The 16,238-nt window shown below is 37.8% G+C and overlaps 1 pseudogene; it reads right to left on the bottom strand.

Annotated features, from left to right (window-relative positions):
- Positions 1-15,088: 15,088 nt before the first annotated feature.
- Positions 15,089-15,654, bottom strand: LOC126602673 (protein DEHYDRATION-INDUCED 19 homolog 5-like; annotated as a pseudogene).
- Positions 15,655-16,238: the final 584 nt, after the last annotated feature.

Here is a 16,238-nt window from a genome sequence, read left to right as displayed (position 1 = left end):
AAAAAAGTTATCATTAGTAATAATGTTACTATTATTACAAATACCAAAAGTTGAGCTCCAAACTTTAGTAGCAAAAACACAATTTCAAAAGATATGACATTGGACTTCTTCGGCTGTGTTACATAATGGACATAACTTATCAATATTTTTAACAAAATGACTTAAGCATTTTGTTGTTTGCATTCTTTCCTGAATCATAAGCCAATCAAACATTTTAACCTTAGGAGGAATAGTTAGCTTCCACATTTTCTTTAACAAAGTAAGGCAATTACTAGAGTGATTGTTCTGATTTCGTAGCCAGGTAGTAGACTTAGAAAAGTTCCCATTATTGGTCAAACCCCAATTAACTTGTCCATCGACTCTTGTAAAGGGAAGGGGATACGACAAAATTTTCTAGTGATGTCACCATCAATTACAGTAGCTAGTTTAATGTTATCCAACTATTATGAACTATAAAGTAGTTTACTTTAAGATTCCAATCAATATTATTTCTATCATTCACGGGAATTAAATGAAAAATAGGGTAAGGAAAAACCTATTGATGGTTCCAGAAAAAATTTCTTCACTATTAACCATGATCCATGTTACATCCCGGCCCAGGCCCCCACCACATCCCAGGCTCGACTCCACCGTAACACGATACTGTTCGCTTTGGGCCCCGACCACACCCTCACGGTTTTGTTTCTGGGAACTCACACGAGAACTTCCCAGTGGGTCACCTATCATGGGATTGCTTTCACGCGAACTCGCTTAACTTCGGAATTCTGATGGAACCCGAAACAAGTGAGCTTCCAAAATACCTCGTGTTAGGTAGAGATGGGATTATATATATAAGGCATAGATGATCCACTACCATAGGCGATGTGGGATGTTACAATCCACCCCCCTTAAGGGCCCGACGTCCTCGTCGGCACACTTCCGGCCAAAGATTGGCTCTGATACCAAATTGTCACATCCCGACCCGGGCCCCCACCACATCTCGGGCTCGACTCCGCTGTAGCATGATATTGTCCGTTTTGGGACCCAACCACGCCCTCAAGGTTTTGTTTCTAGGAACTCACACAAGAACTTCCCAGTGGGTCACCCATCATAGGATTGCTCTCACATGAACTCGCTTAACTTCGGAGTTCCGATGGAACCCGAAGCCAGTGAGCTCTCAAAAAACCTCATGCTAGGTAGAGATGAGAATATATATATAAGGCATAGAGGATCCACTCCCCCGGGCGATGTGGGATGTTACAATCTATCTCATTCCCTCATAGATGATATTTCTATTAGAAATAGTGCCTTTCCAAGCAAGTGAGTAGTTTTGTTTAATCTTCGAATTAAAAAAATCGGACTTATGTAAGTATTTACTTTTGACTATTTCAGCCCACCAATTATCTTTATTGGTTAGAACTTTCCAACCTAATTTGGCTAAACAAGCATTGTTAAAATGATCAATCCGTTTGATTCCTAAACCATCCTGATTCTCCGAAGAACAAACCTTTTTCCAGGCCATTGGTCTGAGTTTAGTATTTCTACCCCAAAAGAAATCTCTGCATTCTTTATCAATTTTAGTTGTTACCCTATTAGGGCACTTAAAGCAAGGCATTACATGATTCAACATCTAGGTGAGATTATAATTAATAAGTTTAGTCTCCCGGCCTTGGAAAGGGTTTGCCCTTTCCAACTGGCAAATTTTTGCTTCATCCGTTTAATTAATTCTATCTCGTTAACCAGATCCTTCCAGAAAACTATATTATGGAGCCCTAAGTACTTCCTAACAATGGTTTTATGTTGAATGCTCAAGATATTCACAACATTGTTCTTGCCCTGATTGATAGTATTATTCAAAACAAAAAAACAAAAAAAGATTTATGAAAATTTACCTATTGAACTGTCACCGATACAGACATCTCAAGGATTTGAAGAACATTTCTAGCCCCTTTAGGGGTAGCTCGGGCAAAAAGTAGACAATCATTTGCAAAAATTATGTTCGAAATTTTGAATGCCCTAGGGGATGATAGGATTCCCACATGGGATTTAGGGGTAGAAGCCAAACGAATAAAATGTCTAATAAGCGGTTCCATACATAAAATGAAATATAAGGTGATAAGGGGTCACCCTGTCGCATGCCACGTTTAGGATAAAAATAATCATGCGGAGAGCCATTAATTAAAATGGAGAAAGAAGTTGATGTAATGCATTCCATTATTAAGTTGATCCATTTCTCATTAAAACCAAAGTGAATTAGAAGATACCTTATGTAATCCCAATTTAAAAGGTCATAGGCTTTTTCCAAGTCCAATTTAATACCAATGGTCTCCGTCTTGACTTTCTTTACCTTGAAGTTGGAAAATAACTCATGAGCAATTAAGATATTATCGTGAATGGAATGTTTCAAAGTAAAGGCAACTAGATTAGCAGAAATGCATAGGTCAAGCAAAGGCTTAAGCCTTTTAATAATAATTTTCGTTATAATTTTATAACTAATATTACAAAGACCAATGAGTCTATAATTGGACACAGTTTCAGAATTATCCACTTTTGGGATTAAGGCAATATTTGTATGATTAATAAACCTTAGGCTTGAATTATTTTGAAAGAAATCTTTAATCATAGGAATAATAGTATCTTTAACCTCTTCCCAACAACCTTGGTAAAAAGCAGCACAAAAACCATCAGGTCCAGGTGCTTTCAAAGCACCAATGCTACTCACCGCTTCCCAAATTTCCTTTTTTGAAATACATTCAAGTAGGTGCATATTATGCATATGATCCATGCAAGGAGTTATGATATCAACCATTGTAGCCAATGTCTCTTGAGAAGGGAAACTTATGATATCAACCATTGTAGCCAATGTCTCTTGAGAAGGGAAACTATCGCAAGAATAACGCAGTTTAAATTCCTGCACAAGAACTTGCTCCAAACCTTCCCCATAATTCCACCAGAAACCATTATTATCTTTAACATATTTTATTTCATGTCTTTTCTTACGGATAGAAGCCACCGTTTCAAAATATTTAGTATTTTTATCTCCTAATTGAAGCCACTCAACCTTGGCTTTTTGAGCCCACATAATTTCATCTTCATATAAAACTCTGTTAAGCTCACTTCTAATTTTAACCTCTTCATCCATGCTTATAGAGTTATCTTGATCCCTCATAATGTTATATATTTAGAAAATTACTTTTGTTAGTACTTTAAAATCTCATTATGCATTCCTAATAAGAGTAAATTTTGTTCCCTTCTAAATATAAAAGGGTAATGCTAGAGAGACTAAATTTGTGAACTAAATAATGAGTTACCAATAGGAAATGATCACGTTTATCAATGCTTAAGTAATAATTCAATCATCAACTTACATGTCATTTAATTTACAAAATTTTGTCTACAAATTTAATATCCCTAGCATTACTCAATATAAAAATTTCTAGTACACTGACATATTTTGATTGTCAATAATAACACTCTACAAACAATAGCTTTCCAATTTTATTATATAATAAGGTTATATATTGAAGTGAACTTTAAAGTTAGAGTTTTGAAGTTTTTTTTCTTCATGTTTGGTTGTTTAAGATTAAACTGCTTTTGATTATCTAGTGAAGGTTATGTTTGTAGCTTTTTTACTTATAATTAATGACATTTGTAAACTTGCAATCAATGTTGATTTAAGCGATTGTTTTATAACATCAATACATTGTTTTACTTTTTTTAATACTATCTTAAGGAGGGGTCATTTTATAAATTTCGCACAGGGCCTCCAAAATCTCAGAGACGGCCCTGCTGAAGAGCTTAAAACAGTAATATTAATGGAAGATGAGTTCCAAACAAACAAACCTCACCAGCTCTGCCAGTGGGATTGCAGTAAAAAACCTGATCAAAGTGCCTACTTTAGAAATTGCTTTGGACATTGTCTAGGGAAATCTTTGTTTCAAACAAGCAAAAAAGGTCCAGCCCAATCAAAGTACATAGAAAACTAAAATTACTATTAAAATCAGGTCTCCCAAGACCCCTACAATTCCATACCATGCACTTCATTGATCAATATTTTTGAGCTCACAATACCACAACCTCTAATTTTACCAAACAAACTTAAATAGACACCCATTATCAAGGAAAATGGAGATAAATTACCTTTGTCAACTTTTAAGTTTCTCCATGCTTGTTGAATGATTATTTTTGTATCATTTTTGTAACATCTTATTTTGATTAACCATACCATCAACTTACCTTTAACCAATGCCACCTTTTGGAATTCAAGAAACACACTGTCATTCTCGATTGCCAATATTACATATACCTAGAAACCAAGTGTTTCTTTCAACTTTATGAACTCACGAGAATCCATCAACCTCAAGTAGTTTGCTTTACCGCTTAACGTAGTCCGCTAGACTCTAGTCTTCAAACCCCATTTGTGATAATTGGCTAGAGAAAATTTTATAATTTCAACCTAATTATACAGATCCATGCAAATTTGATTGTAATTTTCAAGAAGACCCTTAGCACACCTATGCTTAGCAATGAACAAGACATTTTCGTAAGGGATTAGCGAAATTGCACACCCCAATTAACCATCAGCAATTATCGTTTCTCCGATTAACTTCTAACACATTAATTAGCCTACTTATATTAGCTAATTTGCAGACCAAAAAAAAAAGGAAACATGCATAGCCAAATTTGTACTTGGATCTTCAGCCTTTTGTGTCGTCGGCCCCTCTAGTAAAAAAACCCTCCCAACATAATGTCGCTACTTCTTCTGTCATAGCCTTCTCTGTATTTATTTGTCCCAATTGGTTAATGAGAACGAACAACATAACATTAATAAAGAGCAAACTTTTTATTCCCCCCTTTCAAATATTTGATTAGACATTACCAAGGAGTTGGAATCTGGTTTGGATGTTTTTGGCAAATGAGCTTGTTTATACCATATTTAAGGCCTCGTATTTAGATCTCGTACAAATACTCGAGGGACTTAAATGTAATTATGTAATAAAGGAAGGGATAAATATGTAATTAGGGGAGGAGCCCTTATTCTATAAAAGGGCCTCATCACCCTTACAAACCTGAGGTCACTCCTAGCTAGAGCAAAGCTCTCACACTCTCTCCCTCACTTCTCAGAGAAATATAATACAATCAGTGTGGACGTAGCCCAAACTTTGGGGTGAACCACGATAACTCTTGTGTCATTTACATTACTTGCAGATTCACGGTCGGATTTACGTTGTTCCAAGACCTCCGGTTTTGTGCATCAACATTTGGCGCCGTCTGTGGGAACGATACGAAAAGTTATGTCGGTTCTCTTTCATTTTTTCACCTCACCACCGTGAGACCTCACCACACACCACCGTGAATCTGCAGAAACCCAACACCCACAATCAGAGACACCACCATCTCTCTCTGGCTAGGCAATTATCTGGTACATATTGATATTATTATTGTTATTTACATTCATCAGATCAATCAGAAATAAGTAGTGTTTGCGTCGAGCAACACAAATTCCACCCCTCCTACCAACTCCTTTCATGCAAGAAAACCCTCATCAGAGACACCAACATTGACATACCACCGAGGAAGCTCCTCACCAACCGCAGCCCCCAAGAATTTTCCTCTTCTGACGTGTACGCCGCAGCTGACTACGGATCCCCGCGCTTCTCATCTGCCGACGAGGCCCTCATCCGCAGTTCTGAGCTTGTCAGGAACTCCACTTAGTCTTCTAGAAAGTTCAGTTCTTGCTGGAAGACTTAGCCCGAGACGACACCAGAGTATGGATACTGATAAAGTCGGTTTACATGGTGAGCCAGTTTAGGGTCTTAAGTTGGGCCATGGGCATGGCTCTCGATATTCTGCCCCTCGGGTCGGTCGACACCTCCGTTGAGGTCAAGAAATAAGATGAGGAGCTTGTGAAGGGGCAAAAACAGCGAAGAAGATATACAGGTGGATAGATGGGTTTTGGTTGAAGGCGGTCATGACCTTGATACAGAGAAGAAAGAGCGATCGGTTGGTAGTCGGGTTTTCCCGCAAGGACCGACCCGACCGTGATTAAAAGCTTTGAGATGGTGGACAGGGACAGGAATGGGTACATCGATGAACACGAGCTGTAGCAAGCTTTATCTTCTGGGTGCCAGAGTCAATTCCGCCGTCGATCCTCGCCTTGGAGGTCGACTCGGGAAAGTCGAGCTGGCTCAAATACTACATTGATCAACTATCCAGCACCCTCTCGTCCGAGATATGTCATTTCGTAGCTCTGGAAGATTCTACAGTGGAAGTAGCTGCCAAAGCGAGGTGTCTATCGCCAACGATTCGAGCTTGGAAACAAAGCGCGTCGGAGAAGAGATATCCGAGATGTTTCAGTGGCTTGCAGGGGTATGATTGGTAAATTTAATAAAAGGACTGCATCAGACAGGAATGGGGAACATGGGTGGGCAGAGAATGAGTGGAGAGATAAAGAAAGGCAATGGCAATTAAAAACTTAAACTCAGATGGTCTCCAAAGGCCATAAAACAGAAAGGAAAAGCAGAAAGGAAAAGAAAAAGTAAAAGTAAAAGCTTCTGCAGCCATTTGCCATTCCACTACCCAACCTTCAATTGTGCAGATACTATCCCATTATCCAACCATCTGCCATACCCACCTTCTACAGCAGTATTTTTGAATGATGTAATTTATTTTTATTATCTTTCGGAGACATCTGTATAGACCCCATCAGAGGGTAATATGTATAAACCCCATCAAAGGGTAAAAAAAAAAAAAAAAAAAAAGGCAAAACCCAAAATAAATGGGCTGGCATGTTGTGGAGGGCGGAGGCCTATAAGCCCAAAATAGCTCCAATCAGGCGATCAAAAGTACGCCCAGTACTCAACAATTATTCGACAACCTGCCATTATTATCACCAACCAGGTGACCAAAGGTACGCCCAGTACTCCACAATTATTCGGCAACTCGCCGCTATTACCATCAACCAGGTGATGAAATGTACAACCCGTACTCTAATATCAGTTGGCAACTAGCTATTCATGCCACCAACCAGGTGATGAGATGTACAACCCGTACTCTAATTTGGCAACTAACCATTCATGCCACCAACCAGGTGATGAGATGTACAACCCATACTCTAATTTGGCAACTAGTCATTCATGCCACCAACCAGGTGATCAAAAGTACGCCTAGTACTTCAAATCATACATGAGCATTACTCATGTCAATCATACATAAACATTCATGAGCATCACTCATCCAATCATACATAAACATTCATGAGTATCACTCATGTCAACATCCATGAGCATCACTCATGTCAATCAACATAAACATCCATGAGCATCACTCATGTCAAATCAGCTTCAAAGACTTCATTTACAGAGCTCTAGCTTCCAAAGCTTCATTTACAAAAGCTCTAGCTTTAAAAGCTTCATTTACAGAGCTCTACCTTTAAAAGCTTCATTTACAGAGCTCTAGCTTCAAAGCTTCACTTGCAAAGCTTCACCTACAAAGCTTCACCTACAAAGCTTCAGTGCAAGGTATACAAATACCACCTCCAAACAACTGCCACTTCGGCCCATACATGGATTCAATTTGAAGTCTCCAGCCAACAAACTCTATTGACCGAAGACTTGGGGGACTACATTATGTACCATATATTGGGCCTCAACTAGGCCTCATGAAAATGCTTGGGGGACTTAGCCCATTATCTATGTACTGAGGAGCGAGCCCTTATTCTATAAAAGGAACTCCCTCACTTTCATTAGAGAGCACTCATGAAAAATACTTGGGGGACTTAGCCCATCACTTATGTATTGAGGAGTGAGCCCTTATTCTATAAAAGGGACTCCATCACCTTCAAACGCCACAAAGCTGAGCCAACCAAGGCAACATAAGCCACTAGCCGAGCAGCCTCGCAGCGTGTGCTACTTCTAGTTGAGCATCATTTCAGATTGAGCACTGCCTCATATCGAGTATCAGTTCAAGACAACATCTAATTACTTCGGCCCACACATGGACTGAATTTCAAGTCTCCAGCCAAAAGACTCTTTTAACTGAAGACTTGGGGGACTACTGTTTATACCATATTTAAGGCCTCGTATTTAGATCTCGTACAAATACTCGAGGGACTTAAATGTAATTATGTAATAAAGGAAGGGGCAAATATGTAATTAGGGGAGGAGCCCTTATTCTATAAAAGGGCATCCTCACCCTTACAAACCTGAGGTCACTCCTAGCTAGAGCAAAGCTCTCACACTCTCTCCCTCATTTCTCAGAGAAATATAATACAATCAGTGTGGACGTAGCCCAAACTTTGGGGTGAACCACGATAACTCTTGTGTCATTTACATTACTTGCAGATTCACGGTCGGATTTACGTTGTTCCAAGACCTCCGGTTTTGTGCATCAACAGAGCTGGCCAGTTGTTGGACCTTTGTGCATTTGTTTTACATAGTTCAGGCAAACGCTGTACCACCAGTCAAAAAGTTTCACAGATGCTTTACACAGAAACATATCATCTTGTAATATGTTTTGTTACACATTCGTAATAGTTAGAACAATCACATAATTTACTTTTATTAAAAACGTAAAAATCCAATTGCAGGATTTAAAGAAAATATATATAAAAAAAAGGAAAATTAGGTCTTATACATTGTGCAAATCTAAATCCAAAAAAGCCAATTCATCAATTGTAACTTTTTAGCAGTCTGCAAAATTTCAGCTTCGTGGCTTCTTTGAAGAGGGGGGCAGTATTTTTAGAGCTTCTTCACAATTGGAAAACCTGCAGGATTCAAAACATCACACATGTTCAACAATTAAAAAAAAACAATTGTTCTCAACTAAAGACAATTAACACAGTGTTATTTTGTCTTAACAATAAGAAATATACTCACATTGACTTATACGGATTCACTTCCGAGATGTTTGGATCAATGAAAAAAATTATGAACCAGTACTATTCAAAATAATTTTAACTGTGCATTGGAATCACATTGTAAAAAAACACAGAGAAATGATTAATAAACATCGTTAATTATATTAACAAAGTTAAAAAACGAAACACACATCCCGATGCATACAATTCGAAGTTTTGTTTTGACCGCTACATTATTTTATCACAAAAAACTACATAATAGAAGAGACGATATGCAATACACAAATGCTCTTCTTATTAAAAACTTTTGACAAAGTGATGGCACAATCAGTTTTATCATGCGGTCTATTTCAAAACAACTAACTTACTCACAACATAATTTTAATTATTTTCTAATTGTTAATAAAAAACCAACCATGCTTAAATCAACCTAACACATACAGCTGAATAAAAAAGGAAATAAAGCAAGAAAATGATTAATAGCAGTCATTGATCACTAATATGTTCAGATGTTTGCAAATTAATTGGCCAGGAAGGAGGGAAACATATAATGACAAACTGCACCAAAGAAACAAAATAAAATCCTACAATGATAAAACATCTAAACAATTTAAATGAAACAGTATCTGTATACACCAAAAATTAGTTTTTAACAAAACGAAATACCCATGTAGAGCTTGACTTTCAAACTTGTGAAAACAATAACAACTAACGTCTTTGTTGACAAAGAAGGAAAAACCTCTGCAACGTCTACCCACAACGTAACCATTAGTTCTTCTTTTCTGTTGATAAAAGAAACGACAAATAACTTCTTAATTTTTTATAGCAACAAAGCAACAAACATTGAAAACAATTTATAATAACAGCAATAAGAAGTGAAAAATAACCTTGTATTTTGGATAAGCACATCACACATGTACAATCATCTGATTAATCTGTTTTGGTTCCAGGCGCTGCACATAGCTTATACGACCAATGACATCTTATCATTTAAAAGATAAACACAGGCAGATAGTTAAAATCCATTTTAGAAAGTAAATATTAAAACGCTTTAATCCATGCACATGCAGATAGACATTAATAGTATCTGTAAGGATGTTAACTCTTTTAAAGTGTGTTATAATCTTGCAGAAAAAATCGATGTCGAGGGATGGGCAGAAACATACTTGCCAATTTTCAGAACGCTGTTTTCATAGTGAACAAAACCTGAGTTTCATACAATACCACTCTGTATTGTCTCTAAATTCTAACGGTTAGAAAATTAGTGATTTCGTAGCATCCACCGACTTCAATTTTTTATGCCATAACATCATGGTCAACATCTAATGTATAGCCCTCGACCGCATGCTGCTTCACATTACATTATGGCGCAAAAAAAAACAAGGGAAAAAAAGTAAGAAAATTGATTAACAAAGAAATGAAAACACAAATCCTACATTCAACAACACAAACAACAATGCATTAATCAAATTGTTACCATGAGCAAACACAATGAATCAAAACAGTTAAATTATTTCAGGCAACATCTAAAAAAAAATCCAAACGAAAAAAAAATTGGCACAGAAATTGTTACATGCCGATCATAAGTTAGAAACAAAGTTGACAAAAAAAAAAAAAGAGGTAACAGATGATTGATGTATACATTTTGTCGACCATAACATATTTAAGTTTTACATTGTAACATGTAAAAAAGCATGGGAACATAAGGATTATCTGCTAAGTTAATTGTCATTGTCTCAATCTTTGATTAATATAATTAAACAATGATTTCTCGCCTCTTCGACCAATATACAGTGCAGGGTTGTATATTTCTTAAGAGTCCTTGGGATCGTTGATTTCCAAATCATGCATATTCGAATTTTGATTTTCTCTGGCTTCGTGTATGGTTTTAACTGATCAATAGGAGTTGACCGCATGCTTTCCATTAATCATATCGAAAGGAAATTTCCATCACATATTAGAAACTCGTACAAAACTACAAAAATAACAAAATAACAAAAACTATAAACCATGTGTAATTTATTCATCCATGTTCTCAGAAGAAGAGATTAAGAGCTTAGTGACCATCAGCATCCATTACAATTGCAAAAGAGAAGCTATAAACCCAAAATTAATAAGAAAAAAATGGTCTAAAGTTTACAAACACAAAATAAGTACCTAAACAAATAACTAAAACAGCCAACATGAGGCAAAAAAAAAAAAAAGGGAAAAAATTTAAACAAAAGATGCATGTGTCACTTATTCCATGCCTAAATAATAATTGCATAAATTTCATATCCTGCAATGTGATATACGACTCAAAACACATAGTTAGGTTGCAGATACCTCCAATCACACCACTGAACAATATATAATATAATTTTCACTAAAGTAATGAGATACCCAAGTTTTCAGACCAAGCAATGAACACTTGAGCTAGCATCACCAAAACCAAGAGCTGCAACACAGAGACAACAAACCTAAGAACCACACAAAAAACAAACTACTATAGAACAGTAACACCAGACAATAATATCACACAAAAATTTAAGTACAAAAACACCAACCCAAACCCATTTATCAACCAACGTGAATCCGATTGCATAACACAAAACCAAACCTCTATTTCCAAAAAGATACAAACTCATGTCATCCTTTGGACACCAAATATGAACTCAAAAGGCTTGAAACAACCAAAACATACAATAAAAACAAGTGTCACACTAAAACAACCACATTCCCAAAACAACCACCCCATAATATAATTTTTTGCTTTTGTTTTCCATCAACCAAACTAAGCTCGTTCCACATTCTTTCACCTTACCATCAAGCACACTAACCAAATATTGCCCAAACACAAAACGAAAAAAGAAAAATTCTGATTCAAAGCAAAACATTAACAAACGTAATGCACAATCGAAACATCAAAAGACTAGAACCGATCAAAATGCCTATGACTATTATACGCTTGGATTGTTGAATAAAAATTGAGAGACGTTCGTAAGATGCTTGTCATTGCTTCTTTCATCAACTCTTCTTGATCTTTAACTTTGAGTTGTGGTAGATTAGTGGCGCATGAATTTTCCTTTGTGAACTACATTTTAGATCTAAGAATGAAACACATATATTAAAAAAGAGGAATGCACTGTTAAAAACATGGGTAATTAACAATTGAAATAGTAACCTCAAAATTCATATAATCTGGCTTAAACTAATTAAAATGATTTGCTTATTTTGGTAAAGGATTAACAAATTAGGTATAATGTATGAGATTAATTGCAAGGATGAATAAAACACTTCAAACAACTATAGGTTTTATAGAAAAGCTTTTCAAGAGCTTAGTTGGAGGAGATAGTATCTGAAATACATCACTCAAAAGAAAAAGATTATTGAAATTTACAATGCTTAATCCTACATATTAAATTTTATAATGCAATGTTCAAAGACAACCCTAAAACAGACACACCCTCGTGTTTGCCCAACACAAAGGTCAATCTATGTCCACACATTGTTTATACCCCTCAATGAATCAAAACCCCTAAACGCAAATGATCACAAACCAAATCAACGCTATTTATCTCTCAGATACAATGAAACCATAACCATATTGGCCAACAATATATAAAGCACGCTAAACTACCATGATTTCAAAATTTTGAGACAAAGAGATTAATACATTGGTCAACACCACAAATGTCCAAAGCTGGAACACAGAAACGATAATCATAACCTAAACACGAAAACATAACGATAATCTCACACAACAATACCCCACAAAATGTTCATAGAATTAATTTACGATAGTCTACATAATTTTTTTTTTTTTAAAGTAAATTTAAGAAAGAAATTAGCCTAAGTTCACTCTTTAATAATCTCGGGCTAAAATTTTAGGCCAAAAGAGTTGGAGTAGAAAAGTTGTTTCTAGGCTAAAAGTTAGATTGTCCGAGCTAAAAAATTTGGCTTTTAGCCCAAAGGTTGGAGATGGTGGAGACTAACTTTGTAAACTAAATAACATGTGTTGATGCCCAAAACCGGAGGGGTCTTGGAACAACATAAATCCGACTGTGAATCTGCAAGAAAGTAAAGAACACAAGATGTATCATGGTTCACCCCAATGTTTGGGTTACGTCCACACTGATGTTGATATTGTTTCACTCTGAATGGTGAATATACAAGAAGGCTAGAGGCAATGTGCTCTCTAGCCTATTTTTTGTGTGCTCTCTTCCCATGGCCTAAAACTTGGCCTCCCTTAATGAGGAGAGTGAGGAGTCCTTTTATAGAATAAGGGCTCCTCACTTATTACATTTTGCCCCTTCATTTATTACGTAATTACATTTGAGTCCCCCGAGTATTTATACGAGGTCTAAATACGGAGGCCCTAAGTATGGTACAAACAATAGTCCTCCAAGTCTTCAGTCAAGAGAGCTGGAGACTTGAAATTCAATCCATGTGTGGGCTGAAGTAACTAGATGTCATCTAGAACTGATACTCGATATGAGGCGGTGCTCAATGTGAAATGATGCTCAACTAGAAGTAGCACATGTTGCAAGGCTGCTCGACTTGTGGCTTATGTTGCCTTGGTTGGCTCAGCTTGTGGCGTTGAAGGTGAGGGAGTCCCTTTTATAGAATAAGGGCTCGCTCCTCAATACATAAATGATGGGCTAGAGTTGATGCTCGCAGCGAGGCGGTTGCTCAGCAAGCGGCGATGGTCTCTAATGATGGTGAGGGAGTCCCTTTTATAGAATAAAGGCTCACTCTTCAATACATAAATGATGGGTTAGAGTTGATGTTCGTGGCGAGGCGGTTGCTCAGCAGGCGGCGATGCTCTCTAATGAAAGTGAGGGAGTCCCTTTTATAGAATAAGGGCTCGTTCCTCAATACATAAGTGATGGGTTAGAAGTGATGCTCGCGGCGATGCGGTTGCTTAGCTGGCAGCGATGCTCTCTAATGAAGGTGAGGGAGTCCCTTTTATAGAATAAGGGTTCGCTCCTCAATACATAAGTGATAAGTGTTCTCTAATGAAAGTGAGGGAGTCCCTTTTATAGAATAAGGGTTCGCTCTTCAGTACATAAATAATGGGCTAAGTCCCCCAAGTATTTTTCATAAGGCCCAGTTACGGAAGCCCAATATATGGTACATAGTGTAGTCCCTCAAGTCTTCAGTCAATAGAGTCTGTTGGCTGGAGACTTCAAATTCAATCCTTGTATGGGTCGAAGTGGCGGTTGTTCAGAGGCGGTCTTTATATACCATGTATTGAAGCTTTGTAGGTGAAGCTTTGAAAGTGAAGCTTTGAAGATGGAGCTTTTGTAAATGAAGTTTTCGAAGCTAGAGCTCTGTAAATGAAGCTTTTGAAGCTGATTGACATGAGTGATGCTCATGAATGTTTAAGTTGATTGACATGAGTGATGCTCATGGATGTTGACATGAGTGATGCTCATGGATGTTGACATGAGTGATGCTCATGAATGTTGACATGAGTGATGCTCATGAATGTTTATGTATGATTGACATGAGTGATGCTCATGTATAATTTTAGAGTATTGGACGTACTTTTGATCACCTAGTTGGTGATAATAGCGGCAGGCTGCCGAATAATTTTGGAGTACTGGACGTACTTTTGATCACCTAATGGGTGATAATAGCGGGTGAACCTTAAGTGGAGGGGTGGAGGTTGGAGTTTGAAGTCATAGAGCCTAGCTCTTTTGGGCATATGGGCCTTCACCCTCCATATAACATTTCAGCCCATTATTTTGGGCTTGTGGGCTTGCCGCCATTTTGGCCCTTTTTTTTTCCTTCTTTCTTTATTTATGATTACCCTTTGTTGAGGTTATATAGATGTATCCAAAAGATAAGAAAAGTAAATCACATCATTCAAAACAAAGGTTTCGACACAAAAGCTTCGACAGTTGCAGATCGTTGGTGCGTACTGGGTTGTTGCAGATCTTTTTCCATGTGCATACTGTGCCTACTGAATGTTTTACCTTTTCCTTTCTCTTTGTTTTTCTTTCTTTTGGCAGATGACAGATAAGGGAATAATGTCATATCCTTGTTTTTGTAGAGGCAGATCAGGAGAGATGAGGATGAGATATTCCTCTTTCCTTCTTTTTCCCTTTTTTTCTACTTTTGCTTTTGTTTCCCACTCCATTTCCAGACATCCTTTTGCTTTTCTTTTCTCTTTCCACTGCGCCTCTGTCTCTGTGTTGCTGTCCATTTGTAAAAAGCATCTTTGGAGGTTATCACTCATGAGCTCCGCAACCACATTTTTGGAGGTCATCACTCATGAGTTCCGCAACCACTTCTTTGGAGGTCATCAACCCACCTTTTCAGGCCGCAAGTGACAGGGGAATCGATATCGAAACAAACATCTTCGGGTAACCTGTAGGGTCTGGAAAAGATATATTGTAGATACATGGTGAGAGGAGAGGATCAGGTGCAGATTCCTGTGCATATGACCTTCCATTTTCTAGCAGTGCCTTCCCAAGCATTGCTAAACTACCAGGCCACAAACCGGATTTTTGAGATTTTCTCCTGTGCTTGAATGAGCTTGCATGATGTACCGTAAAATGTGCAATTACATCTTTCCTCATATTTGCAGCGCATAAAGGACAAACTGCATTTTTAAAGTTAAAGCAGTGTTCTTCCTCCAAGTGGTTGCAGAGCAATGGGACTTCAATCTCCACATAATAGAAAGGGCGTAGAAAACAAGATTTTGCATCGTCATCTCCTTCAAAATCTTCCAAAACCATATGATTATCATAGTGAAGGCGAGCAGCATGAACAGCAGAAAAACTTTTAGCTGTATGAACCCTGGAAGCCCACAAGTCAGTGTCCCTGGTGAGTCAACTCTCCGGCGACCCAAGTCAGCTTTTTTTGGCGAGAAACGGTGGAAACGGTTCCCTTGGGAAATGGGTTGGGATCAAAAGGCTTAAAGTGCGAAGCTTTGAGAGAGATTTTGGGGTGTGAGTGGCGGTGTGGTCCGTCAAGGAGGTGAGGAAGTCGATGAAGGCGGCGTCATCCTCGTGCTTTCTATCGTCGCTCGGTTGCTGATTCTGGTTCTGATTTGGGTTTTGGTTCATCTTTTTTCCCTCTCTCTTTCCAAAATACGATCTTTTGTGACTGGCAAGAAGTGGTGCAGAGAGCTCTACGATCGATTCCAGAAGCTCTCGACGATTGATTCCAGAAGGACCGCCAGAAGCTTCCATTATTAGAGCAACAAATCGGAGTCGTCTGAAACAGCTAATTTCGCGACGGTTCCCGAGTGGTCTCGGACGAGATCTTACTGCTGTGAAATCTGTGGAGTTTAATGGGCAAGTTAAGAAATCTGCAAAGAGAAAAAAGAAGAACCAGTACAGGGGAATTCGCCAGTGCTCATGGGGTAAGTGGGCTGCAGAGATCTGAGACCCAAGGAAAGGGGTTCGGGTTT

Source organism: Malus sylvestris, chromosome 2 (assembly GCF_916048215.2).
Source record: "Malus sylvestris chromosome 2, drMalSylv7.2, whole genome shotgun sequence".
NCBI classification, from domain to species: domain Eukaryota; kingdom Viridiplantae; phylum Streptophyta; class Magnoliopsida; order Rosales; family Rosaceae; genus Malus; species Malus sylvestris.
This window is presented reverse-complemented; position numbering and strand designations above follow the sequence as displayed.